Below are 27724 nucleotides of genomic sequence, written 5' to 3' on the forward strand. Positions count from 1 at the left end.
TCACTCCCTCTCTCTCTCTCTCTCTCTCCCACCCCCCTTCCCATCTATCTCCCTCCCTACACCTCTCTTTCTCCGTCTCCCTCTCTCTCTCCCCTCTCCCTCCCTCTCTCTCTCCCTCTCTCCCTCCCTCTCTCTCTCCCTCCTCCCTCTCCCTCCAACTACCCGTCCCTCCCTTGCCATCCCTCCCTCCATCCCTATCTATCTCTCCCTACACCCTCCCTCCCCCCCCATATTTCTCTCTCTCTCTCTCTCTCTCTCTCTCTCTCCCCCCCCCCCCTCTCTCTCCCACTTCCTCCCTCCCCCCTCTCTCTCTCTCCATCCCTCTTGCTCCCTCACTCTCTCTCACCTACCCCTATTTCTCTCCCACATCCCTCTCCCTCTTCCTGTCCTCCATCCCTCATCTCTCCTGCTCTATCCCTCCCTCACCCTCCCACTGATCCTCACCCTCCTTTTATCTCTCTCTAGCTATCCCTCTCCCGCTCTCTTCCCCTTCCCCTTCCCCACCCACTCTCCATCTCTTGATATCTTTCCCTGTCTCTCCCTCTCTCTCTCCATCCTTTCTTCCTCTGTCTCTCCCTATCCCTCTCCCCCACTTCTGCTCTCCTCCCCTTCCATTTCCCCAACCCCTCTCCATCTCCTGCCCTCTCTCTCCCCCCCTCTCTCTCCCTCCCTCTCTCTCTCCTCCCTCCCTCCTCTCTTTCTCTATCTCCCACTGTCTCCCTCTCCCCTCACCGTCTCCCCCTCTCCCTCTTCCTTCCCCCCCTGCCGCCCTCTCTCTATGCCTCTCCATCTCACTTCCCTTTCCCCACCCCATCTCCATCTCTCGCTCTCGCTCTCTCTCCCTATCTCTATCTTTATCTCCCACACCCCCTCTTTCTCTCTCCCCCTCCCCCTCTTTCTCCCACTCTCCCTGTCCCCCTGTCCCACTCTCCCACCCCTTTGTCTCTCTCTCCCACTCTCCCTCTCCTTCTCTCCCCCCACTCTCCCACTATCTCTCCCCCTCTCTCTCCCACCGTTTATCTCTCTCTCCCTCCCCCCCCCCCTCTCTCTCTCTCTCTCTCTCTCTCTCTCTCTCTCTCTCTCCCTCTCCCCTCTCCCATCCTCTCCCCCTCTCCCTCCCCTTCCCCCTCACCCTCCCCCTCCCTCTCTCTCTCCATATCCCTCTCCCCCTCTCCTGTTCTCTTCCCCTTCCCCTTCCCCTTCCCCTTCTACACCCCCTCTCCATCTCCCTCTTTGTCTCTCTACCCCTCCCCCTCTCTCACTCTCTACCACTCCTAATCCCCCTCTGCCTCTCCACCTGTCCCACTCCCCCAACCCCACCCATCTGTCTCTCTCCCCCCCTCTCCCTCTCCCTTCCCCCCCACTCTCCCTCTCCCCTATCTCTCCCCCTCTTCCCCCTCTCTCCCCCATTCACACCCTCTCTTCCCCTCCCTCCCTCTCTCCTCCCCCCGTCTCTCCCCCACCGCCTCTCTTTCTCCCCACCTCTCTCTTCCTTTCCCTCCCTTCCCATCTCTCTTTGCCCCTCCGCCTCTCTCTCTACCTCTCTACCTTTCCATCTCCCCCCCTCCCCTTATGTCTCTCTCTCCCTCCTCCCTCCCTCCCTCCCTCTCTCTACCCCTCCTTCCCCCTCCCTTCCTCTCTCTCTCTCTCTACACGCCTTCCCCCCCTCCCTCTCCACATCTCTCTCTCCCCCCCCCTCCCTCCCTCTCTCACTCTCCCTCCCCTCTATTCTCCCTCCCTCTTTGTCTCTCTCTCCCTCCCTCCCTCCCTCTCACTCCCTCTCTCTCTCTCTCTACACACTACCTCCCCCTCCCTCCCACATCTCTCTCTCTCTCACTCCCCCTCTCCCCCCCTCTCTCTCTCCCCTCCCTCCCTCTCCCACTCTCCTTCCCCTACTATTCTCTCTCTCTAGCTCCCCCTCTCCCCCCTCTCTCTCTCCCCTCCCTCCCTCTCTCACTCTCCTTCCCCCCTCCCTCTCTCTCTCTCTCTCTCTCTCTCTCTCTCTCTCTCTCTCTCTCACTCACACCCTCCCTCTCTCTCGTCTACCACTCTCCATGTCCCCCCTCTCTCTCGTCTATCACTCTCCCTGTCCCCCCCTCTCTCTTCCTCTCTCCCTCTCTCTCCCTCTTCCTCTATCCCACTCTATCCCTACCTCTCCCTATCCCTCTCCCTCTCCCCCTCACACTCTCTCTCCATATCCCCTCCCCCCTCTCCCTCTCCCTCTCCCAACCTCTTCCCTTCTCCCTCCCACTCATCTTCTCCCGATCTCTCTCTCTCTCCCTCTATCTCCCTCTCCCTCTTCTCCATAACTCCTCTATCCCATTGTATCCCTCCCTCTCCATCTACCTCTCCCTCTCCCCCTCCCCCACTCTCTCTCCCTCCATATCCCCTTACCCATCTGCCTCTCCCTCTCATGACCTCTTCCCCTCTCCCTCTCTTGACCTCTTCCCCTCACCCTCTCCCTCTTCTTCTCCCTATCTCTCTCTCTCCCCCCTCAGTCTCCCTCTCTCTCCTCTTGCCCCTCCGCCTTTCCTTCCTGTTCCCCTTCCCCCTCCCCCACTCTCTCTCTCCCTCTCTCTCCCCCTCTCTTCTTTATCCCTCTCCCTCCCTCCCTCCCTATCCCCCTCTCTTCTTTATCCCTCTCACTCCCTCCCTCTATCTCTCTCCCTCTCCCTCCCTCCTCCGCTCTCTCTCCCTCCCTCTATCCCCTCTCCCCCTCTCTCTACCCCTCCCTCTCCACCCCACCCTCTCTCTCTCTATCTCTCTAATCTCCATATCTCATCTCTCTCTCCTCCCACCCTCTCTCTCCTCTCTCTCTCTCTCTCTCTCCCCCTGGTGAGCTCCAGTATTGTAGCAATAATGCTACAACTCCTGGGGCTTCCTGTCTCTTAATTTTATCAACCCGGTAGTTCGTACAAACTTGGAAGCGGCGGTGCTATATGCACAAGTACTAGCTCTTGTCGCAGCTGTCACTTGGTCAGCTGGCACAAGTCTGCTAGGGCTCAAGCCAACTTCTATAGGCTCTCAGAAGAAGCTTGCTAAATGATGGACGAAAGCTAGCTCAGAGAAAACTAATCTACTTGGCGAAAATGAACTGAAAGCAAATCAAAGCATGTAAACCTAGGAAACCCTAATTTGACTAGTCTAACCTCTACAATGCAAAGAATGTGAATAAAAATTCTACCAATGCTGTCATTACCTCTAATAAGTGAAAATGCATGGATCTAAGCTACTTGCATCATAAAAGACATGTTTTTGTATTTTTCCTTTAAGTGTATGGAGTGATTGTGATTTTGTTCTTATTAGGGTTTGGTTGTGCAGATGGGATGGAGCAGGAAGGAAAGCGTGGGAAAGGTTGGGGAGGCTAGGAGAGGGTCTAAGGGGTCCCTAACACCCTTCCAGAGAGTCTCACAAAGTTTGGCCGTCAAGGAACCGTGTTTATGGGCTTCTACAGGAAGTCTGCAGGGGTTTCTACAGGAAACTAAGGAATTTCTACAGGATGTTTGACCGTGAGGGTTTTGAGTGATGGTGAAGTGATGGAGTGGTATGGGAGGATAGGTGAGATGGAGATGGGACTGGTGATGGCTCAGAGACAGAGAAGTCAGATGGGGAAAGAGTGCATGGAGTGGGTTGGTGAATGGAAGGATGGTATCTATGAAAGGTTAAGTAGATGGGGCTATGTGAGTAATAGAAGAGCTGGAAGTTGAATGAGCTGAACAGAGGGTGGCTGAGTGGCTTTAGGTGCGGTTGACAAGAGGAGGAAGGTAATGGAGTGGTATGGAGCAGTGTATATGAAACAAATTGTTTATGAGTGTCGCCAAAACGAGAATGCTTCAACCTGAGCTACCTGTGACATAAAATCAATGAACAACAATATAAATTGTGAAGGAAACTCATGCATGGCAGTGGAATGAAGAAGTAATGCTAAATATAAAAGTGCATGAATGGATCTAAGTAATGCCTCAGCCTACTTCCAAACAACTACAGCAATTCTAACTGATAAAACCAATCTGTTTGACTTCTACAGGAAATCCAAATCAGCAACTATACTCGAATGCATGTAAAGGAAAATGGAAACGAAATGCTAAAGGAACAATATTGATACAAAGGAAGGAGGCCTGAGCTCTCAGGTTGGGCCCAACCCCGAGAGCTTTAGGCTCCTTTAAAAACTCAAAATCTGATCCAAAACTGCTTGCTTTTATTCATAATCAAAAGTCTAATGTCATGCCAAAACTGGCTTACAAAGAGAAAAAAACCAAATTGACTAACTAGCTGCTACGAAATGACTAACCACTAGCTACCAAAAAATGACTACCAACTAGCTAACCCAAATGAGGCCCCAAGCCTTCTTATTTATACAATTTGAGGACCCAACAGTCCTCCTAAAAGTTAGGGACTTGGCTGCCCAAGACTTGGAGTTAACAGTAGTCCAACTTGACTTGCTTGGCTGCCCTTGAGCTCATTGATTTGGTGGCCTTTGAACTCCGAGCTGATGGTGGAGAATTCGAGGTAAGGGTCCATAAATGAGGGGGACACCTTCCTACAAATCCTCTAGCTTGTTCTCCCACGAATTTGGCTGCCAAGTGCTCATTAAGACCTTCAATTTTGTCTCCAAGTTGACCAAAAAGGCTACACAAAGCACCCATTAGACTTGTTGGCATAATGACTAACCAAATTCACTCTATTAACATAAAAATAAACAAAAACATGCAATAAACAAATGAGAATGGTGGACTAAGCCAAATTAGGAAGTTGAATGAGCCCAAATAATTGTACATTTTTGGGGCTCATCACCCCCTCTCTCTCTCCCCACCCCCTCTCTCTCTCCCACTCTCTCTCTCCCTCTCTCTCTCCCCTTGCCCATCCCCCTCACCCTCCCATTCACCATATTTGACTCTCTTCCCCTCCCCTTACCCCTCTCTCTCTCCCTCTCCCCCCGTTGTCACTCTCTCTCTCTCTCTCTCTCTCTCTCTCTCTCTCTCTCCCCCTCAGAATCTCTTTCTCCCCACTTCCTCCCTTTCCCCTCTCTTGTTTCTCCCTATCCCTCCACCCCCTCCCTCTCTCTATCTCTCTCCTCCCTCCTTCCTCTCTCGCTCTCTCTCCCTCCCTCTCCTCCTCCCCCTCTCCTCTTCCTCCACCTCACCCTTTCCCTCACCCTCCCTCTCCCTCTAACTCTCCCTCTTCATCTCCCCCTCTCCCGCTATCTTCATCTTCCCCTTCCCCACCCTCTCTCCATCTCTCGCTCTCTCTCCCTCTCTCTCTCTCTCCCTAATCTCTTCCTCTTTCTCCCTCCGTCTCCCTCTCCCAGCCACTCCCCCTCTCCCACCCTCTCCTCCTCTCCCTCATCCTCTCCTTCCCTCTAACTCTCCCCCTCTCTTCCCCTTCCCCACCCCCTCTCTCTCTCTCTCTCTCTCTCTCTCTCTCTCTCTCTCTCTCCTCCCCCTCTCTTCCCCTTCCCTACCCGCTCTCCATCTCTCTCTCTCCCCCCCTCTCTTTCTCTCTCCCCCTCTCGCTCCCGCTCCGCCTCTCCCTCTCCCCCTATCCCACTCCCCCATCTCTGTCTCTCCCGCTCTCTCTCCCCCCTCTCTCCCCCCTCTCGCTCTCTCTCTCTCTCTCTCCCCTCCCTCCTCTCTTCCTCTCATTCCTCCTTCTCCCTCTTCCCCTCCCATTCTCCCACTCTCTCCTCTCCCTCCTCCTCTGCCTCCCTTTCTTTGTCCATCTTGCTCTCCTCCTCTCTCCTCCCTTCTCTCTCAACCTGCTTTATATATATATATATATATATATATATATATATATATATATATATATATATATATATCCCTCCCTCCTTTTCTCTCTCTCTCCCTCCCTTCTTATCCCTCTCCCTCTCTCTCTTTCTCCCCCTCACCTACCCTCTCTCTCTCTCTCCCCCTCACCTGCACTCTCTCTCTCCTACCTCCCTCCTCTCCCCCTCTCATGCCCTCTCCTCCTATACTCCCCCCTCCCTCCCCCTTTCTGCCACCCCCTCTCCCACTCACATCCCTTCCCCCTCCCTCTGCTCCACCCCCTCTCCCTCTCGTACCTTATCCTCCTCTCCCTCCTGTTGTGGGGAAAAATGCCTATGCAGGACGATCCTATCCACCTAAGGTGTGATAGTGCCTTAGCAACAAATAGAGACAGCTATTCTAGTATTCTTCCTTTATGAATTAAGAATGAAGAGAGATGGATGGACTAACCGGTGTCTTCCGTTTGTCCCTCGATCCGGTTTCTCTTCTCTTTGGGTGTTCACGGCTACTTGTCCTCTCGCTCGCCCGGCTTCAACAGGTCTCTGCAAGATTACAAGAGAAGAACACTACACAAAGACATAGATTCATAAACATAACTAGTTCAGGATTAGAAGTAAACTAAACATACTAATGCAATCATACATCAAAGATACATCAGTATATAGGAGAAACCAAGATAGCTTTATTGATGAATAACAAGGTTCAGGAAGAGATACAACCCAGAGGGTTCCAATCCAGCATCTCCTTCCCAGCAAAATGGAATTCCTATCTTCACCTCCCTTCAAAGCATTAAGCACCCAATGATTCCAGTCTCAAACCAACAACAATTCTTTGCAATAACAAAATTCCAGCCTCTAGATCTCATGGAAGAGAGATCCATATATAGATGTTTGGAGAGAGGATGAGTCAACTTGAGATCTGACTAGTGTCCTCTCCCTCTGTCAGTTCTTGATTCCACTTGGAGGTTCTTGCTTCCACTTGGAGATTTGGAACCTCTTACTCATCACCAGTCGAATTCCCTGAGGCAAGTGTCATTTTGGAAGCTTCCTGGGTTTTGACACCTTGAGAAATGAGCTTGCCACATGTCCACTCTCGCTCAGCGCAGGTAGCCAGTGTTGGCTTTGACATTCAGCGCAGGTAGCCAGTGGATCCATTGACATTCAGCGTAGACAGCCAGTGGAGCCATTGACATGATCCTGAATTGACTTGTTTTTGAGCAATTTCTGGTGGAGAACTTCTGTGAATTGCTGTGGTTTGTTAGCCTTGTTCCTCTAGGGGTAGGAACAACATGTTTAGGAACTTTGGATCCCTTAGATTATGGACATTTCATGCTCAATGCTGTAAGGCACAAAAATGTCTATAACAGTTGCCCCCTAAAGTATGAGGCCGTTTATCGGGTGAAATGCTTTATCCAGGAGGGTCCGAAGTTCATCCAATGCTGGGAGGAGACCTATAATAAGATACAATACAATACATTATTTTTCATACTGCTTTCATGATCTAGCTGAGGCGGGCATTCCCATGCTCAGCTTTATAAATTCATTTTCTGTACATAGAACAGACAACCGTCTGATGGTAGACTGACAATTTTGATGAAATTATCATCCTTTGAGTAGGATGATCATCTGCTGCAATGATGTACATGTCAAATGTCTTTATCTTTCCTGAATATATATCGCAGCCCGGATGGATGAAACTAGATCCGGGGTCTTCAAACTCGTTCGATCTTCACTCTAAGTACAAGTCGATCCATGTGAGAATTGTTCTGAAGTCGAACATGGAAAGACATCGCTCGATTACCGGTCAATGAGGTAAACCGTTAACAAGCGCGAGAGGAATCACCGATAATGATAATGACCCTCAAGGTACTGCAGTACAATTCACATGGTGTGAATAAAGGACTTGGCGTTGAACACCACGCAAAATCTTCTGGTCGAAGGTCATTGATGTATACCTGTCGCCGGAAGTGAGAAACTTGCCATTGAGGCATGCAAGCTTCAAAGTACTGAAGGGGTTGTTCCTAGATCAACTTCTTGGATAATGAGTTGATGTCGACAAGAAGCGATCCGTCAAAGGAGGGCCTTAATGAATCCCACATCAGTGACACGGAACGGAGCTAATGATTTTGATGGAGGTGAAAACGATCTGTGACATATGATTCAGGGTGGCGGTCATGAACGGATGAAGGATAATGTATGGCAGTGGATGGGACACGGTTGACTTTTTCTGAACGACTTCTCTTGAACATATGGCGACACTGATGCGATGGATCGGTAGCATTACCCCAAATATGGATGGTATGGCGAGACCATGGTGATGTGACCGGTGAATGAAACAACCCAACCCGATTGTGGTACGGAGGAAAAGTGTCATGTTCAAGAGCGACTTGCTACCATCAAAGTTTTCTTTAGTTTCTCCCAATTTTTCCCCAGTCATTGCTGACCAGTACCTCTTTATTTTTGTCAAGCTTGAGGAGGATAACATATGCTTGTTCTATAACCTGCCCTTCGGGCAAGCCCATCGCTATGTTTTAACGAGCCTAGCGATAGTGAAACTCGTTCTCGTCTAAAGACAAGTTTGTCGCTATTTAGTGATTTTAACGAGTCTAACGACAAGGATAACTCGGTCCTTTTCATTTTTAGAGAGTCTGAAAAGGTACATAAAGTTAACTCCAAAATTCCTTTTTCGTCATTTAATCCCTTAAGTCCGAAATAGTATAAAACAATACAGAAGGGATGAGTTTTCGATAGTTTTAACGAGCCGAACAAACAAGCGCTCGATCTTTTTGTGCAATAATCCCTCAGGTCCAAAAAGATTAAAATCTAGAGGAGGGATAGCACTTCCTGTCGCTTTAACGAGCTGGAAGGCCAAAACTCGGCAATCTTTTCATATTTTACGAGTCAGTTGAAAAGAGCTTAAAGAAGACTCGTCTTTTGAGGAACGAGTGATAAACAGGGTTAGCAGCTGATTCCAGGTACAGGTTGAAATTTTTCAATCACGGCAGTGTCACAAGGATGGCTAGGTGAAATCACTCTTCGCAGCTGTTCCTCAAAATGGGTAAACAATCATATGGAGGTGAACGATCGGCCAAATGAAAAGTGGAGGTGATGGTGCAAACACGACCAAGGCTTTAATGGCTGATAAAGTTACAATCACAGTGGTTATTTACCGGGATAGGTTCATTTTTTAATGAGCTTGAACGCGGAAAAACACTGCTCAAACTTATGTTTATTTTTTAACGAGCATGAACTATGTGCTAAAACTGCTCGGATCTTGCGTTTATTTTTTAACGAGCATGAACTGTGTGCTAAAACTGCTCGTATCTTGTGTTTATTTTTTAACGAGCATGAACTGTGTGCTAAAACTGCTCGTTTATCCAGTCATATGATAAGAGTGTCTCATTGAAGATGCTATTTTTTAGGGAGCTTAGATCTCACAAAGCTTTTCTCCGGATCCTTTCGTTATGCAAGTTCGGAAACGACTAATCCTACGAGTTTAAAGGGTTAGACCTACAGGTTTAAAGGGAAGGACCTAAAAATTTAAAAAATAAATAGCCACTCCTTGCTTGCATTCAAAAAGGTTTGCATGCCCCCAGGTATAAAACAGAGTTTCAAGGTTACCTCTACTTCTCTTCCGTCAAAACATTTGTTTTAACGAGAGAGGCTTACCTCTTTCAGGTTACCCAAAGATTGTCTCGTTCGCGGCTACGAATAAAACACTTCTTCGGCGATGTCTACCGAAATAGACAAAGGTGAGAGAGTCCATCTGTCAACTCACATAACTTTGACAAAAGAATCTTATTCTAGAACAACCCCTCTTCCCTGCCGGACGGGGTACGGACTAGTCATATTCTCCCGCGGAAACCTACCCTATACCCAAAGTTTTCCTGCCGAAGCAGACCAGGACGCATGCCCCCTGGGTTCCAGTCATATCCTCCCGGATTACTCGCGCTCATCAGGAGGACGGACCGTGGGTTGAGACACTTCTTACGTGAAGAGACCATTTAGGGATGGTACATGACTATTTGCGATGCGTGATCCGGGAAATGAAAGTTGGTCCACGAGCTTGACCACTCTTCCTTCATGCGGAAAACACATTACTCTAAAGAGTGAGGAGACGACGGCTCCCATGCAATATATATAGTCTCGTCCAAGGAGTAGGTTATAATCCAAGGGTCCTTGAACGCCCATCACGTTCATTTGAACGGTCTTCCCTTTCAATGTTACGGGCACATTGGGGAGGATCCCTAAAGGTCGACTGGTTCCTTTATCAAAGCCTGATAGATTTCTCATTTTAGGCAAAAGCGCTGGTGAACCAAGCGCTTTCCAAGCAATAGAGGAAAGGATACTCACAGATGCCCCCTCATCAATGATAGTGCCAGCCATTACCATTCGATATATTTGAACGATAATTCTGAATGGTATACTGGCTGGCAACCGGGGTCTGCCTTGTTGGTTCCAGTCGAACGAGACAACTAGGTTGCTTGGTGGTGGGAACAAATAGACGGCCGGATATCGCTCTGATGAACTTCCTTCCTGCGATAAAGGAATGGGGGCATTGCCCCCTTGTTCATCGGAGTCAGTGCTGATGAAGAGAATTTGGACGGTGTCGTCTTTATTCTCCTCTGTGATGGAATCATTCGAAGATAGAGCCTCTGAAGGCAAAACCGGGTCAACTGCCGTTTCAACCTTTAGACTTTCGTCAGGTATGGATTCAGACGGTTCATCTTCAATGATAGGTGCTTCGGCTGACCACCTGAGCGGGCCAGCCGGGTTCTCAACTATCGAAGGACTTGGCAGGAGTCTTTGATATCCAGGAGGAAGTTGCGCTCATAAAATCGGGCGATCTTCCAAAACTCTTTTTGCCTCGTCTAAGAAGGGACAACGGTGGATGGCATGATCGCCTTCACACAGTCTGCAGGGAAATTTAGCTTTCCCTCTCTGTCCTGGGGCTTCACTCCCGCTAGTTGACGGTGAGCAGTCAACATGGCTATCAGAGGTCGACGCTACCGAATTGTGTATTTAAAGACCTCGAAAGCCTAATCGAGCATCCAACATTGAGAGCTTAAATGCTAGGTATAAATTTTCGATTCAAATGTATTAATAAATCTATTTTCTTAGCATTCAAGAAGCTTGATCGACCACTTACAGGCCATTAAACTGCTTGATCGCTTGCTCTTTTTTTTCACCTGAACACCCCCTCTCTTGCCAAAATGTGTAACCTAGATCCATGCTATATATATATATATATATATATACTATGAAAAAAATGGTAAAATTCTTATTCAGCCGGGCTACATCTTAAATAAAATCCTTCTCCATTGATGGTCCATTATCATAACGGAAAATCATTCCTTGGAATCCATTTCTTTGAGTTAGTCACTACAAAAAATGGTAATGTGCATGCATGATGGTGTTTATAAAGAGTATAATGGAAAGTGATATAGACAATAACATATAAAACTTATTTCTACTCTATTTTATGATGTCAAAATAGGTATGGATTGAATATTCAATTAGCATTATCGCTAAAGTAAGAAAAAATTGAAAACAAATAAAATACATATTTTTGAAAATTTGATAATAAGTTTTTCTTTTCACGTAGTCTAACTAATAGAAAAAATGGCATTTTCACTGAATTTTTTCTAGCTAATTTGAAACAATGAAAGATCACAATATTTCTTCGAATTGTATTGATGGATTCTAATGAAAAAGGCAATTCCTCTATAAGTAAGATTGTAACTTTTTTTTCAAATAATTTTTAAATAATATTTATTCTATTAGAAATAATATTATTTATATTTAGTGTTCCATTTTTCATGATGGTCTGTGCGAAATATTCTATTCCTTCAATATTCCTTTCCATCGTTAAGGGTGATACATAATACAATAATATTAAATTATAAATTATATTTGGCTAAATACAAAATGGTATATTCTATATTTATATTAACTAATATAGTTTATTATTATAATCTTATTGATAATTAATAAAAACGAAAGTATTATTTATTTCTTATTAGTGTAAAATATTTTTAGTGTTGATGCAAAGTCTTAGTCCTAGTTGAAAACAACTACGAATATATAATTTTTTATATTATTATTAATTAGCCTCGATAGTTATTATAATATTTTAAGAATTAGTCATGTACAAAGAATATCATGCATAAAAATATTATGCATACCATTTTATATTTTGTTAATAGACCATTTAATATAAACTTTCTCTAATAATTTGAATTAGGATTTGGTTATGCAAGATAATGATAATTCTAAGGATTTTTCAATATGTACATGTATAGGAATAAATTGAAGATGAGTAATCATTTCTAGGTTAGACAAAAAAATAAATTATTCACGCCTCCATAGTAATACTTGAGAACAACAAATTTTGGTGATTAGTTGATCCATCTTAAGCATTACAATTATTGAAACAAGAATATAATTTGAAGTAGAAAATTTGTTTATGTTCCCATCAATATTCTATTCAAAGTTTAACTAATTGGTACCAACTAAACCCTTTTAGTTGATAAATTTCATTGTCATATTCAACTTAAAGATAGAGAACGAAGTATCTCCATTGACAACATACAAAAAAATATAAAGATTTCAGAAAGAAAAATTTAAATACTCTTACAAAAGTCTACGATCCATATTGAAGAAATTCATCATGTTATCGATAAGAAAGGTTGTATGCACAACTAGTTAATAGGAAATAAACCCTAAACCCTAAATTCAATGAATTAAACCCTAAAACATAGGCATTTTATAACATTTTAAAAGAGTTTTGTAACTTTTATTTAAGTGTTTATTAAAATATTTTACTAAATTTTTATAAACCTTAAAACATGCACCCTTAAACCTAAACCCTAAACCTTAAACCCCAAGCCCTAAACCCTAAACCCTAAGAATTTTATAACAGATTAACAAGAATTTTGTAACTTTTATTTAAGTGTTTATTAAAAGAATTTACCAAAGTTTTATAAACCCTAAACCATAAAAACAAAACCCTAAACCCCAAAACCTAAACCCTAAACCCTAAACCAAAACCCCAAACCCCAAACCCTAAACCCTAAACTATAAACCCTAAACCCTAACCATATTATAACATTTTAAAAATTGTTTTGTAACTTTTATTTAAGTGTTTATCAAAAGCATTTATGGAAATGTTCTAGACCCTAAGCACTAAACCCAAAACCCCAAAACTTAAACCCTAAACCCTAAATCGTAAACCATCAATCCCAATCCCCAAACCCTAAACCCTAATCATTTTATAACATTTTAAAAAGTCTTTTGAAACTTTTATTTATGTTTATATTAAAAGAATTTACTAAAGTCTTATAGACCCTAAACCCCAACCTCTAAACCCCAAACCCTAAATCATAAACCCTAAACCCTAAACCTTAAATGCTAAACCCCAAACAGTGAACATTAAAACCTAAACCCTAAGCATTTTATAACATTTTAAAAAGCATTTTGTAATTTTTACTTAAGTGTTTATTAAAAGAATTTACTAAAGTTTTATAAACCCTCAACCCTAAACTGTAAACCACAAACCCTAAACTCTAAACCTGAAACCCTAAACTCTAAACTCTAGACCCTAAACCCTAAACACTAAACCCTAATAATTTTATAACATTTTAAGAAAAAAATATTGTAACTTCTATTTAAGTGTTTATTGAAATCATTTACTAAAGTGTTATAAACCCTAAACCCTAAACTCTAAACACCAAACCCCAAACCCTAAGCCCTAAGCAATTTATAGAATTTTAAAAAGTGTTTTTTAACTTTTATTTAAGTGTTTATTATAAGAATTTACTAAAGTCTTATAAACCCTAAACCCTAAACATTTTATAGTATTATAAAGAGATTTTTGTAACTTTTACTTAGGTTTTTATCAAAATAATTTACCCAGGTGTTATAAACCCTAAATCATAAAAACTAAAGCCTAAACTATAAACCCTAAACCGAAAAAGCTAAACCCTAAACGCTAAACCCTAATCCTTTTATAACATTTCAAAAAGAGTTTTGTAACATTAATTTAATTGTTTATTAAAACAATTTACTAAAGTGTTATAAACCCTAAACCCTAAAACCCAAACCCTAAACCCTTTACCTTATACCCTAAAACCTAAACCCTAAGAATTTCATAACATCTTAAAAGGTTTTTTGTAACTTTTTTTACGTGTTTATTAAAATAATTTACTAAAGTGTTATAAACTTTAAACCCTAATCCCTAAAACCTAAACCCTAATTAAGTATTAGGTGTATATTAAAAACATTTACTAAAGTGCTATAAACCCTAAACCCTAAATGCTAAAGCCTAAGAATTTTATAACATTTTAAAAACTATTTGTAACTTTTATTTAAGTGCTTATTAAAAGAATTTACTAAAATGTTATAAACTCTAAATCCTAAACCTTAAACCCCAAAACCTAATCCCTAAACGATAAACCCTAAGAATTTTATGAGTATCTATAATAAGGGAAGACCACACCTGGGTATGTGAGTGTAGGAGCGAGAAAATTATGGTACATGAGATACCCGACCCTTGTTTTTCCACCCTTCTTCATAAACCTTTTTCCTTTTACTTATTTTTCTTCATAACTCCTCGAGGCTCCATGGGATGAATGCATTATGAGTAATATGTAGCAATGGATACCCGCTTAAGGTGGGGTGGTTCATCCCTACACCCTAAACCCTAAACCCTTAACCCTAAACCCAAAACCCTAAACCCCAAATCCTAAACCCTAAACCCTAAGCATTCAATAACATTTTAAAAAGTGTATTTTAACTTTTATTTAAGTGATTATTAAAACAATTACTAAGGTGTTATAAACGTGAAACCATGAACCCTAAAACCTAAACCCTAAACCCTAAACCTAAAATCTTAAAACTTAAACCCTAAGATTTTTATAAAGTGTTATAAACCCTAAATGATAAAAACTAATCCCTAAAGCCTAAAGTGAAAACGCTTAACCCTAAACCCTAGACCCTAAACCCGAAACCCTAAATCCTAAACCCTAAATTCTAAACCCTAAACCCTAAACTTTAAGCATTTTACAACAATTTTAAAAACGTTTTGTAACTTTTAATTAAGTGTTTACTAAAAACATTTACTAAAGTGCTATAAACCCTAAACCCTAAACTCTAAACCATAAACCGGTAACCCTAAACCCTAAACCCTAAGTATTTTATAACATTTTAAAAATTATTTTGTAACTTTTACTTAAATATTTATTAACAGCATTTACTAAAGTGTTATAATCCATAAAACCTAAACTCTAAACCCTAAAACCTAGACTTAAAAACCTAAACCCTAAACCCTAAAGCCCAAACCCTAAACCCTCAACATTTTTTAGCATTTTAAAAATGGTTTTGTAACTTTTATCTAAGTGTTTATGAAAGGAATTTACTAAAGGGTTATAAACCATAAACCCTAAACCCTTAACCCTAAACCCTAAACCCTATAGCGTAAGACCTATACCCTAATCATTTTATAACATTTTAAAAAGTGTTATAAACCTTAAAACCTAAACATTAAACCCTAAATCCTAAACCACAAAACCCTAAACCCTACACCCTAAACCCCAAACTCTAAACCGTAAACCCCAAACCCTAAACCCTAAACCGTAAATTCTAAGCCTTTTATAACATTTTAAAAAGCATTTTCTAGATTTTATTTAAGTGTTTATTAAAATATTTTACGAAAGTGTTATAAACCCTAAATTCAAAACCCTAAACCCTAAACCGTAAACCCCAAAAAATAAACCTCAAACCCTTAACTCTAAACCATAAATACTAAGCACTTTATAAAATTTTAAAAAGCAGTCCGTAACTTTTATTTAAGTGTTTATTAAAAGCATTTACTCAAGTGTTATAAATCCTAAACCCTAAACTCTAAACCCAAAACCTAAAACCCTAAACCCTAAACCCTAAATCCTAAATCCTAAGCATTTCATAACATTTTAAAAACCATTTTGTAACTTTTATTTAAGTGTTTATTAAAAGCATTTACTAAAGTGTTATAAACCCTAAACCCTAAACCTAAAACCCAGAATCAAAACCCAAAACCCTAAACCCTAAGCATTTTATAACAGTTTAAAAAGCGTTTAGAACTTTTATTTAAGTATTTATTAAAAGCATTTACTAAGGTCTTATAAACCCCAAACCCTAAATCCCAAAGGCCAAACCGTAAACATTAAACCCTAAGCATTTAGTATCATTTTAAAAATAATTTTGTAACTTTTTTTAAACTTGATTAAAACCATTTACTAAATTCTTATAAACCATAAACCCTAAACACTAAACCACCCTAAACCCTAAACCCCAAACCCTAAATGCTAAACCCTAAACCCTAATCATTTTATAACATTTTAAAAATCATTTTGTAACTTTTATTACACTGTTTATTAAACTAATTTACTAAAGCATTATAAACCCTAAACACTAAACCCTAAAATCTAAACCCCAAACATGAAACCCTAAACCCTAAACCTTAAATCCTAAACTCTAAGCATTCTATAACATTTTAAAAAGTGTTTTGTAACTTTTCTTTAAGTGTTTATTAAAATCATTTACTGAACCCTTATAAACCCTAAACCCCAAACCCTAAACCCTAAGCATTTTATAACATTTTAAGAAGATTTTTTTTAACTTTTATTTAAGTGTTATTAAAAGAATTTACTAAATCCTTGTAAACCCTAAATCCTAAAACATGAACCCTAAACCCTAAACCCCAAACCCCAAACCCCAAACCCTAAATGCTAATCATTTTACAACATTTTAAAAATCATTTTGTAACTTCCATTTAAGTGTTTATTGAAAGCATTTTCTAAAGTGTTATAAACCCAAAACCCTAAACCCTAAAAACTAAACCCAAAACCCTAAACCCTAAGTATTTTATAACATTTTGAAAAGTGTTTTGTAACTTTTATTTAACTTTTTATTTAAATAACTTACTAAATTGTTATAAACACTAAAACCTAAGCCTTGAATCGTAAACCCCAAACCCTAAACCCTATACCCTAAACCTTAATCATTTTATAACATTTTAAAAATTGTTTTGTAATTTTTATTTAAGTGTTTATAAAAATAATTTACTAACGTGTTATAAAACCTAAACCCTAAGCCCTAAACAATACACCTAAAACCTAGAACCTAAACCCTATGTATTTTATAACATTTTAAAAACCATTTTATAAATTTTATTTAAGTGTTTATTAAAAGCATTTACTAAAGTGTTATAAACCCTAAAACCTAAACCCTAAGAATTTTACAACATTTTAGAAAGTGTTTCGTAACATTTATTTAAGTGTTTATTAAAAGCATTTACTAAAGTGTTATAAGCCTTAAACCAATAACCCGAAAACGTAAACCCTAAACCGCCAAACCCTAAAACCTAAACCCTAATCATTTTATAACATTTTAAAAATAATTTTAAACTTTTATTCAAGTGTTTATTAGAATAATTTACTAAAGTGTTATAAATCCTAAACCCTAAACTCTAAACCCTAAACACTAATTTTTTTAATATTTTAAAAAGAATTCTGTAACTTTAGTGTTATAAATCCTAAACCATAAACCCTAAACCATAAACCCTAAAACCTAAACCCTAAACCCGAAACCCTAAATCCCAAACCGTAAACCGTAAACCCTATACCCTAATGCTTAAAGCCTAAAGGATAAACCCTAAAATCATTTACTAAGGTCTTATAAACCGTAAACCCTAAACCCTAAAGCTTGAAAGCATTTACTAAGGTCTTATAAACTCTAAACCCTAAACTCCAAAACCTAAACCCTAAACCCTAAGCCCTAAACCCCAAACCCTAAAACCTAAAGATTTTATAACATTTTAAAAAGTGTTTTGTAACTTTTATTTAGGTGCTTACTAAAACCATTTACTAAAGTGCTATAAACCATAAACCTCTAATCCCTAAACCCTTAACCTTAAACCTCAAACCATAAACCCTGAAAAACTCTAAACACTAAGAACCCTAAAAAACCATAAACACTAAAAAACCCTAAACCCTACAAAACCATAAACCCTAAACCCTAAAAAACCATAAACAATAAAAATCCCTAAACCCTACAAAACCATAAACCCTAAACCCTAAAAAACTGTAAACCCTAAAAAAAACCTAAGCCCTGAAAACCCCCAAAAACCCTAAACCCTAAAAACGATTTTTTAACTTTTTTATAAGTTTTTATTAAAAGAATTTATTTAAGTGTTATAATACCTAAACCCTAAACACTAAACACTAAGCATTTTATAATATTTTAAAAATCGTTTAGTAACTTTTTTAAAGTGTTTATAAAAAGAATTTATGAAAGTCTTGTGAACCCTAAACCCTAAACCTTAAGCATTTTATAACATTTTAAACCCTAAACCTAAACCATAAGCATTGAATGACATTTTAACAAGCTTTTTGTAACTTTTTTTGAAGTGTTTATTAAAAGTGTTTACTAAAGTGTTATAAACCCTCAACCCTAAACCATGAGCATTTTATAGAATTTTAAATCCTAAACCATCAAGCCTAAGCATTTTATAACATTTTAATGATACTCTGGAACTTTTTTTTTATGTTCTTCTTAAAAGAATTTATCAAATTGTTATAAATCCCAAACCCTAAAACATAAATCCTATCCCTAAACACTAAGAATTTTATAACGTTTTAAAATACATTTTGAAACTTTTTAAAGTGTTTATTAAAAGTATTTAATAAAGTTTTATAACCCTAAACCCTAAGCATTTTATAACATTTTAAAAAGCGTTTTGTAAATTTTATTTAAGTGTTTATTAAAATAATTTACTAAAGTGTTATAAAAACTAAACCCTAAACCCTAAACACTAAACCCTAAACCCCAAACCCCAAACCTTAAACCCTAAAACCTAAGCATTTTATGTTCTATTAAAAATAATTTTGTAACTTTTATTTATGTTTTTATTAAAAGAATTTACTAAGGTGTTATAAAACATAAACCCTAAACCCTATACCCCAAACCCTAATCCCTAAACCTTAATCATTTAATAACATTTTAAAAGGTTTTTTGTAACCTTTTTTAAGTGTTTATTAAAAGCTCTTAATAAATTTTAATTAACCCTAAACCCTAAACCCTTAAGCTAAACCCTAAACTATAGGCACTTTATAACATTTTAAAAAACATTTTGTAACTTTTATTTAAATGTTTATTAAAAGAATTTACTAAATTGTTATAAACCTTAAACCATACACCCTAAAACCTAAACCACAGAACCTAAACCATAAACCCTAAACCCTAAGCCATAAACCATAAACCATAAACCCTAAGAATTTTATAACAATTTAAGAATAATTTTGTAACTTTTATTTAAGTTTTTATTAAAATAATTTACCAAAGTGTCACAAACCCTAGATCATAAACACAAAAACATAAACCCTAAACCCCAAAACCTAAAACCTAAACCCTAAACTCCAAACCCTAAACCCTAAACCAAAAACCGTAAACCCTAAACATGTTATAATATTTTAAAAATTATTTTGTGACTTTTATTTAATTGCTTATTAAAATCACTTACCAAAATTTTGTAGACCCTTAAAAGTAAACCCTAAACCTAAACCCAAAACTCCAAAGCTTAAACAATAAACCCTAAACCCTAATCATTTTATAACATTTTAAAAATCATTTTCAAACTTTTATTTAAGTGTTTATTAAAAGCATTTGCTAAAGTCTTATAAACCCTAAACCCTAACCTCTAAACCCAAACCCCTAAACCTTAAATCATAAACCCTACACCTTAAACCTTAAACCCTAAACCCCAAACTGTGAACATTAAACCCTAAACCCTAAGCATTTTATAACATTTTAAAAATCATTTTGTAATATTTATTTAACTGTTTATTAAAAGAATTTACTAAATTATTATAAACCCTCAACCCTAAACTGTAAACCACAAACTCTAAACACTAAACCCTAAACTCTAAACCTGAAACCCTAAACCATAAACCCTAAACTCTAAACCCTAAACCCTAAACCCTAATAATTTTATAACATTTTCAAAAACATATTGTAACTTCTATTTAAGTGTTTATTAAAATCATTTACTAAAGTTTTATAAACCCTAAACCCTAAACTCTAAACACCAAACCCAAAACCATAAACCCTAAACCATGAACCCTAAGCATTCTATAACATCTTAAAAAAAATTATAACTTTTATTTAAGTGTTTATTAAGAGGATTTACTAAATTCATATAAACCCTAGACTCTTAACCTAAACCCTAAGCAATTTATAACATTTTAAAAAGTGTTTTTTAACTTTTATTTAAGTGTTTATTTTAAGAATTTAGTAAAGTCTTATAAACCCTAAACCCTAAGAATTTTGTAGCATTCTCAAAAGAGTTTTGTAACTTTTACTTAAGTTTTTATCAAAATAATTTACTACGGTGTTATAAACCCTAAACCATAAAAACTAAACCCTGAACTGAAAAACCTAAACCCTAATCATTTTATAACATTTCAAAAAGCATCTTGTAACTTTTATTTAAGTGTTTATTAAAACAATTTATTAAAGTGTCATAGAACCTAAAACCTAAACCCTAAACCCCAAACCCTAAACCATATACCTTATACCCTAAAACCTAAACCCTAAGCATTTCATAACATTTTAAAAAGTGTTTAGTAACTTTTTTTATGTGTTTATTAAAAGAATTTACTAAAGTGTTATAAACTTTAAACCCTAATCCATAAACCCTAAAACCTAAACCCTAATTAATTTATAACATTTTAAGGAGTATTTTGTAACTTTTATTTTAGTGTATATTAAAAACATTTACTAAAGTGTTATAAACCCTAAACCCTAAACGCTAAAGCCTAAGAATTTTATAACATTTTAAAAACTAATTGAAAATTTTATTTAAGTGCTTATAAAAATAATTTACTAAAATGTTATAAACCCAAAGTCTTTAACCCTAAACCCCAAACCCTAATAACTAAACCATAAACCCTAAGAATTTTACAAGTATCTATAGTAAGGGAAGACCACACTTGGGTATGTGAATGTAGGAATATCATTTGGAGAAGACAATTCTAAAAACCCTAATGACTAGTTCTCAAGAAACAATCATAAGTATCTTAGGTGTTGCAAGATAAAGAAAGGTATGGCTCATATGGGTCTAAGACAATGATATTCCACCATGCTAAGTTGGGACTGAGGCAAAGAATGATGGTTGAACAATGGAATTCTAGGTGGCATAAAGTGTCGAGCTGGAAGAGGAACTATCTGCGAAGGTTGGTCATGACTAAAGGCGGGGGCAACAATATTTCAAAGAGCCTCGTCCTTATCAAAAATTGATGTGAGACTAGAAGAACATGAGGAAATGTTAATTTTAGACTGGAGCCAAGTAGGGCAGAGCTAGCTTGTGACTAGGGAAACATTATAATAGGCCCGAGACAACACAGAGAGAGAAGGAATTTCTACACTGAAAATTCTCTTCTATACTAGAGAATGAAGACATTGACGGTCAAACTTATGGAAGCAGAACTAGAAACCCCATTGAGTTATAGGGGGAGCTAGACTTTCTCCATCAAGACATAGAGTAGGTGAATTTTATTTTGAATCATGTGATAGGGTGATTGGAAAGAATCAATACTCATATCCCATGTAATCTCCCACTGGACCAACATGGATCCATTGCAAATTATCCATCCCCAATTGAATCATCTAATGATTGATACCTTTTATTCACAATTAGCAGCCTATGGGTAATTTGTAGTTAGTGTTAGAGGTTAGCATGATATTGCAATTTTTTTAGTGCTATTATACTTGATCAATGCTATTAAATTTTTGTCAGCATATGACTCCACGAGATGGTCAAAAGTCTTGGTTTTCCTCTGAGTAGGTTGAGCCCATCAAGTCCATTTTTGAACATGCGTGTACAATATTTATTTTTGTTAAAAATAGAAAGATCAAAAGTTGGCTTACAATTAATAATAATAACGATAATAATAAAGTTATAACTTAATAAAGTTTTATGATTTTTTATTTTTGGCAATTTCTTAAGGTTTTGATTCTTGATTTTGGGCTTTTGTGATCCATAGTATATTAAGAATAGTCTTTTTGGTAGAAATCACATAGGAGAAATTTTTCCAACGTGTTTCTAACCAACAAGTGTGGTTCATCATCAGGACTGGATGAAGATGCAAATCATGGCACATGCTTAAATAGAGGTTGATGCGAAGATGCAAATCATGGCACATGCTTAAATAGAGGGTGATGCTTTTAGTGGATTTATTGTTATACGATTTTACCAAGCATTTACTTATATCATTACAATAGTCATAATAAAAGGAATAAATCATTTTATTATCAAAATATTTTATATATAGTATATTTTAATATAATTTTGCAAACAACCTTTTAATTAAATTGAAAAGGAAAATAAGTCAAAGCTAAATTTTAAATAAATCTCAATCCTTTATTCATGTGTAATATTAAAAATACTTAGTGGGCATTCAGATTGACTCCCTATGAGAAAACCTATTAATTATTGATAATTAAAGTAAAAATAAGGAATCCTTATTCATGAATGTAATACACATAGTACAATCACATTAAAACTATTAACATGGTTGATACTGTCAAAGGCTTCATAAATAAAACAACAAAAACTATTGCAACACAAAGAATAAGGTACAAATTTACCTAATTAACCATGTATAAAAAGGCTATTTGCCAATTTTAACTTGAGGATAAAAAAAGAATTGCACATCTTATTATAAATTCAACTATTTTTGGTAAAGAAAAATTCCATAGTAAAATTGGAATAATCTCAAATCCGTAGGAAATTGGTGGGAATCTAAATTTTTTAATTTATTAAAATTCAATAAAACCTAACAAACTTTGTAACACAATACAACCATTAATAAGAATTCATATGAAGCATCTTCTACCCATATTCCCTTGGCAATCAACCTAGAAAGGTTAACTAAAAAAATAAAAACAAAAATAAACAAATGGTCATCCACGTTAAGTTGAACCCGAAAGTCTTTGACAATTAACGAAGCTTAAATATGTTTTAACAAATTCAGTTATATGTGTATGATATTTTTGAATTTTCTATTCCCATATATATTTTTAATCACTAATATTTATATTAATTAGCATAAATATATATTTGTAATATAATTTTTTAAATATTTGATATATTCATTTTCATTTACGTTTTCTAATGATGAGTTAAATGTGGAGGTCATTTATTGCTGTTGTTGTGTTCAATTTCAACAACTTTCAGAGATATATATTTCTATTAAAATTATTCGAAACTTGAATACATTTTCATTTTTTTTCTTTATGAATGGAATTTAAAGGAAAGAAACAAAAATATAATGAAACGATAATATATATTTTGACTAACCTCTTTATTCACCAAAAATTCCCTTTAAATGAATGTGAAATATGTAAGACACCTTCCATGTGATCCAGAATAGATTGATATTACATATTTTCACTAACCTCTTTATTCACCAAAAATCCCCTTCAAATGAATGTGAAATATGTAAGACACCTTCTATGTGATTCAGAATAGATTGATATTACAATATGGAAATAAAATTTGAGATAGTTATTGACAACCTAATAAATATGTTTTAGTAAACACATTAAAATATATGCAAAACTAATAAAATATACTTAAATTCAATGGGAAAGCTAATCATTTTTTTGGTTAATAGGGAGATAAATGTTCAACATGACACATAGTCTAGGTTATGTAACACTTATATCGCCTTCTATGGAAAGTCTTCTACTAAAAGTGGTGATATTTTTAGTATATAGGTACAAAGACAAATTCCTTAGTTCTCTCTGCAATAAAATAGATGCATGAAATTGAAATAAAATTGAATGTGCATAGAAAACTACAATCAAATAAAAGAGACATCCAATGTTTATTTTAGTAAATTATAATACGATTAATTCCATGCATACTAAAATGTATTTCATCATTTCAAAGATAAAATATCATGAAAAGTACACATTGTTTGCATTGAGGATTGTGATCAATAATATATCATAGAGACTCACAAAATGCAAAATTTGAATGAGCTACAACTTTATTCTCCATTGATTATCCCCATATGTTAGTTTTAATCAAACCATTTTTAGAAAAAAATAGAAATTGACAAATCATATTCTTTTGAAAAATCATGGAAAATTAACCCACTCTAAATGCTAGCCCCAAAAAAAATCTATAGTACGTGGTATCTAATAATTTAATATCTTAATTAGCTTCCTCGCATTTATGAACAAGATGTATATTTGCTACCATCAGGAATTTATCAAGATTCGGGGAATCACTTTAAATTAATTAGTCAAAAGAATGTTACAGAGGGTTTTGAGATAAGTAGAGTCTAGCATTAGTAATATAGATGACATCCTTCAATCTGATGCTCTGTAGTAAAGGGAATAACAATAGTATTGTACATATATGCTTGTACAAAAAAAAATTATATCGAGATGAGAATCGAGTTATGGTCAGATCATAGAATGAAAATTATGGAAAGATTGTACAAAATTGGAAGGAAATCCATGTAACATATAATTTTATTAATTTGTCAATAACCATAAAAAATATATTTTTATATTGTAATACCATTCTCTTCCAAATCACTTGGAAGATGTCTTACATATCTCACATTCATTCAAAGGGAGCTTCTAGTGAATAACGAGGTTAGTGAAACATTAATATGTGTATAATGGATTCATGCATATTTTTATTTGTATCATTTAAATTATTTTTCTAAAAATACCTTTTATTCCAATACACAACATCAAGATTTAACTTAGAATTGATTAGACAAAATGAAAACAAAAACAAACAAAATATTTAATATTAAAAAAATCATGTATATATATATATATATATATATATATATATATATATATATATATATATATATATATAGCATGATCTACAACGAGAGAACTATGTTTTTGATATCAAAAATTTATTTGTTTATGAAAAAGATATATTTTTATTATTTTTTATGTTTATGAAGAAATATTTCAATTGGATTTTGCAGACATATGTATTCCCATAAGTTTTTTTCCAACTATTACATGAATAGTAAACTAAGATAGCGGTAACTTTTGAATTTTTTTTATTTTAATTATTTTTTGTTATTGTTTTCTCATCCAGCCTCTTTAAATTTGTCAAAAAATGAAGCATTATGTTTAAGATAAAAATAGATGAAAAATATATTATGAATTAGAAGATTTCAAAATCATATGCCGTTGGATAAAATATTCCTTCGTTAATCCAACACTTAAGGACAAATTTTTCTCTAATTTCACTAGGGTACAAAAAGTTGGTGCAAAAAAAATTGCATAAGAGGTACTAGAAATGTGTACTTTAAGACCTCGAAAGCCCAATCATGCTTGGAGAGTTTAAACACTAGAACGAGCTCATAAATTTTCAATTCAAATATATTAATAAATCTATTTTCTTAGCACTCAAGAAGCTTGATCGACCACTTACAAATAGTTGGCTAGATTGGGTGGTTAAACTACTTGATCACGTGCTCTTTTTTTCACCTAAACACTCCCTCTCTTGCCAAAATGTTTAACCCAGATCCATGATATTCATCCACGCTACATCATAAAGAAAATCCTTCTCCATGGATGGTCCATCACCATAACTGAAAAGCATTCCATGGAATCCATTTCTCTGAAAGGCATTCCATGGAATCCATTTATCTAAGTTAGTCACTACAAAAAATGGTAATGTGCATGCAGGATGGTGTTTATAAAGAGGATAATGGAAAGGCATATAGAAAATAACACATAACACTTATTTCTAATCTCTTTTATCATGTCAAAGTAGGTATGGATTGAATATTCAATTAGAATTATCAATAAAGTTAGAAAAAATTAGAAACATATAAAATACATATTTTTGAAAATTTGATAATCAAGGTTTTTTTTTCCACGTAGTCTAACTAATAGAAAAATTGGCCATTTCACTGAATTTTTTCAAGCTAATTTAAAACAATGAAAGATCACGATATTTCTTGAAATTGTATTGATGGATTCTAATGAAAAATCCAATACCTCTATAAATAAGATGTACAATTTTTTTTCAAATAATATTTATTCTATTAGAAATAATATTATTTATATTTAGTGTTTTATTTTTCATGATGGTCTCTACGAAATATTCTATTCCATCAATATTGTTTTCCATTGTGAAGGGTGATTCATAATACAATATTATTAAATTATAAATTAGATTCAGCAAAATACAAAAAGGATTTATTCTATATTTATATTAACTAATATAATTTATTGTTATAATATTATTGAAAAATAATAAAAACAAAAATATTATTTATTTATTATTATTGTAAAATATTTTTAGTGTTGATGCAAAGTATTAATCCTAGTTGAAAACAACTCCCAATATATAATTTTTTTATAATATTATTAATTAGTGTAGATAATTATTATAATATTTTAAGAATTATTCTATATGTATAGAGAATATCAAGCATAAAAATATTATGCACACCATTTTATATTTTTTTAATAGACCATGTAATAATAGATTGCAAGGATTGTTTCAATATGGACATGTCTATGAATAAATTGAAGATAAGTAATCATTTCTAGGTTAGACAAAAAAAATAAGTGATTCACACCTCCATAGTAATGCTTGAGAACAACAAACTTTGGAGATTAGATGGTCCATCTTAAGCATTACAATTATTGAAACAACAATATAATTTGAAGTAGAAAAATGATTTATGTTCTCTTTAATATTCTATTCAAGGTTTAAATGATTAGTACCAACTAAACCCTTTTACTTGATAAATTTGGTTGTCATATTCAACTTAAATATAGAGAACAAGGTATCTCCATTGACAAAATACACCAAAATATACAGATGTCAAAAATAAAAATTGAAATACTCTGACTAAAGTCTATGCACAACAAATTTATAGGGTTATATGGGAAGTACATTTTATTGAATTTATTGTTCTCAACATTTAAATTTGTTCTAAATTATTAATTATAGAAAAGTTACTATGTGAATTTCAAGCTACAATTTATTTAGAAATGGGTTCTATATTTTATGTTTTACTTTGAAACTGCCAATTTTTTACTTAAAAAAAAAAAAGTAAATTTTATTTTAAAATTTAATTTAATTTTTTTTTGTTTTTCATCAACACTTCCATCATTCTAACTTTGAAATTGTCAATCTTTTATCTCAAAAACAATTAAATGTTTTTATTTTAAATTTACCTTTAAATTTTTCATTTTTCATTTTTTAAAATTTAAAAGTTAATTATTTTTGTTTGTTATTCTTTATAATTTAATGTTTTTTTGTGAAGCTTTCAAAAACTTAATTAATATTCCTTTTAGGTAACTTTTTAATATTCCTTTTCTAAATTTAGACAACTTTTTTCTTTTTCAATATTCCTTTTTCTAAATTTAGATAACTTTTTTCTTTTTCCCGCTGTTGTAATTAATATTTTTTTGAATTCAACACTAACATTTATTTAACGGCGTGTAGAGGAATTGCAGCCATTTGGGCGGATTTCACAACGGAGATCTCTTCAACGTGAGCATTTAGTTAAGATATGACGGAGGAATTCGATCCGTTTCCTTCATAGCCGTTTCCTCGGTGGATTTCAAAATTAGCAATCTCTCCCATTGTTTCAAGATGTGCCCAAATCGATCCACAATGTTGTCGCCTATGTATTGTCAGACTGAATATATGAAGGTCGTGTGTTCGATCCACGCTCCTCTGTATCTTTATCGGGAGAGCCTCAGGATGAATATATCAATGTCGTGTGTTCGATACACAATGTTGTTGCTTCTGTATCTTGGGAGCCTGTTCGCTTCAACACGTTCAATTTGTAGTTTCTGCAAAGCCGGCGAGTGGTTATACTCGCGCAATCCCATGTCCGACAGATGGTGATCCAT

The 27724-nt window shown here is 35.9% G+C and overlaps 1 pseudogene; it reads right to left on the reverse strand.

Annotated features, from left to right (window-relative positions):
• On the reverse strand, window positions 1-27724 carry LOC149216974 (uncharacterized; annotated as a pseudogene).

The sequence above is a fragment of the Pinus tabuliformis genome, chromosome 1_1 (assembly GCF_031772625.1).
Source record: "Pinus tabuliformis cultivar Carrire ecotype Pingquan chromosome 1_1, CPIR1, whole genome shotgun sequence".
NCBI lineage: Eukaryota > Viridiplantae > Streptophyta > Pinopsida > Pinales > Pinaceae > Pinus > Pinus tabuliformis.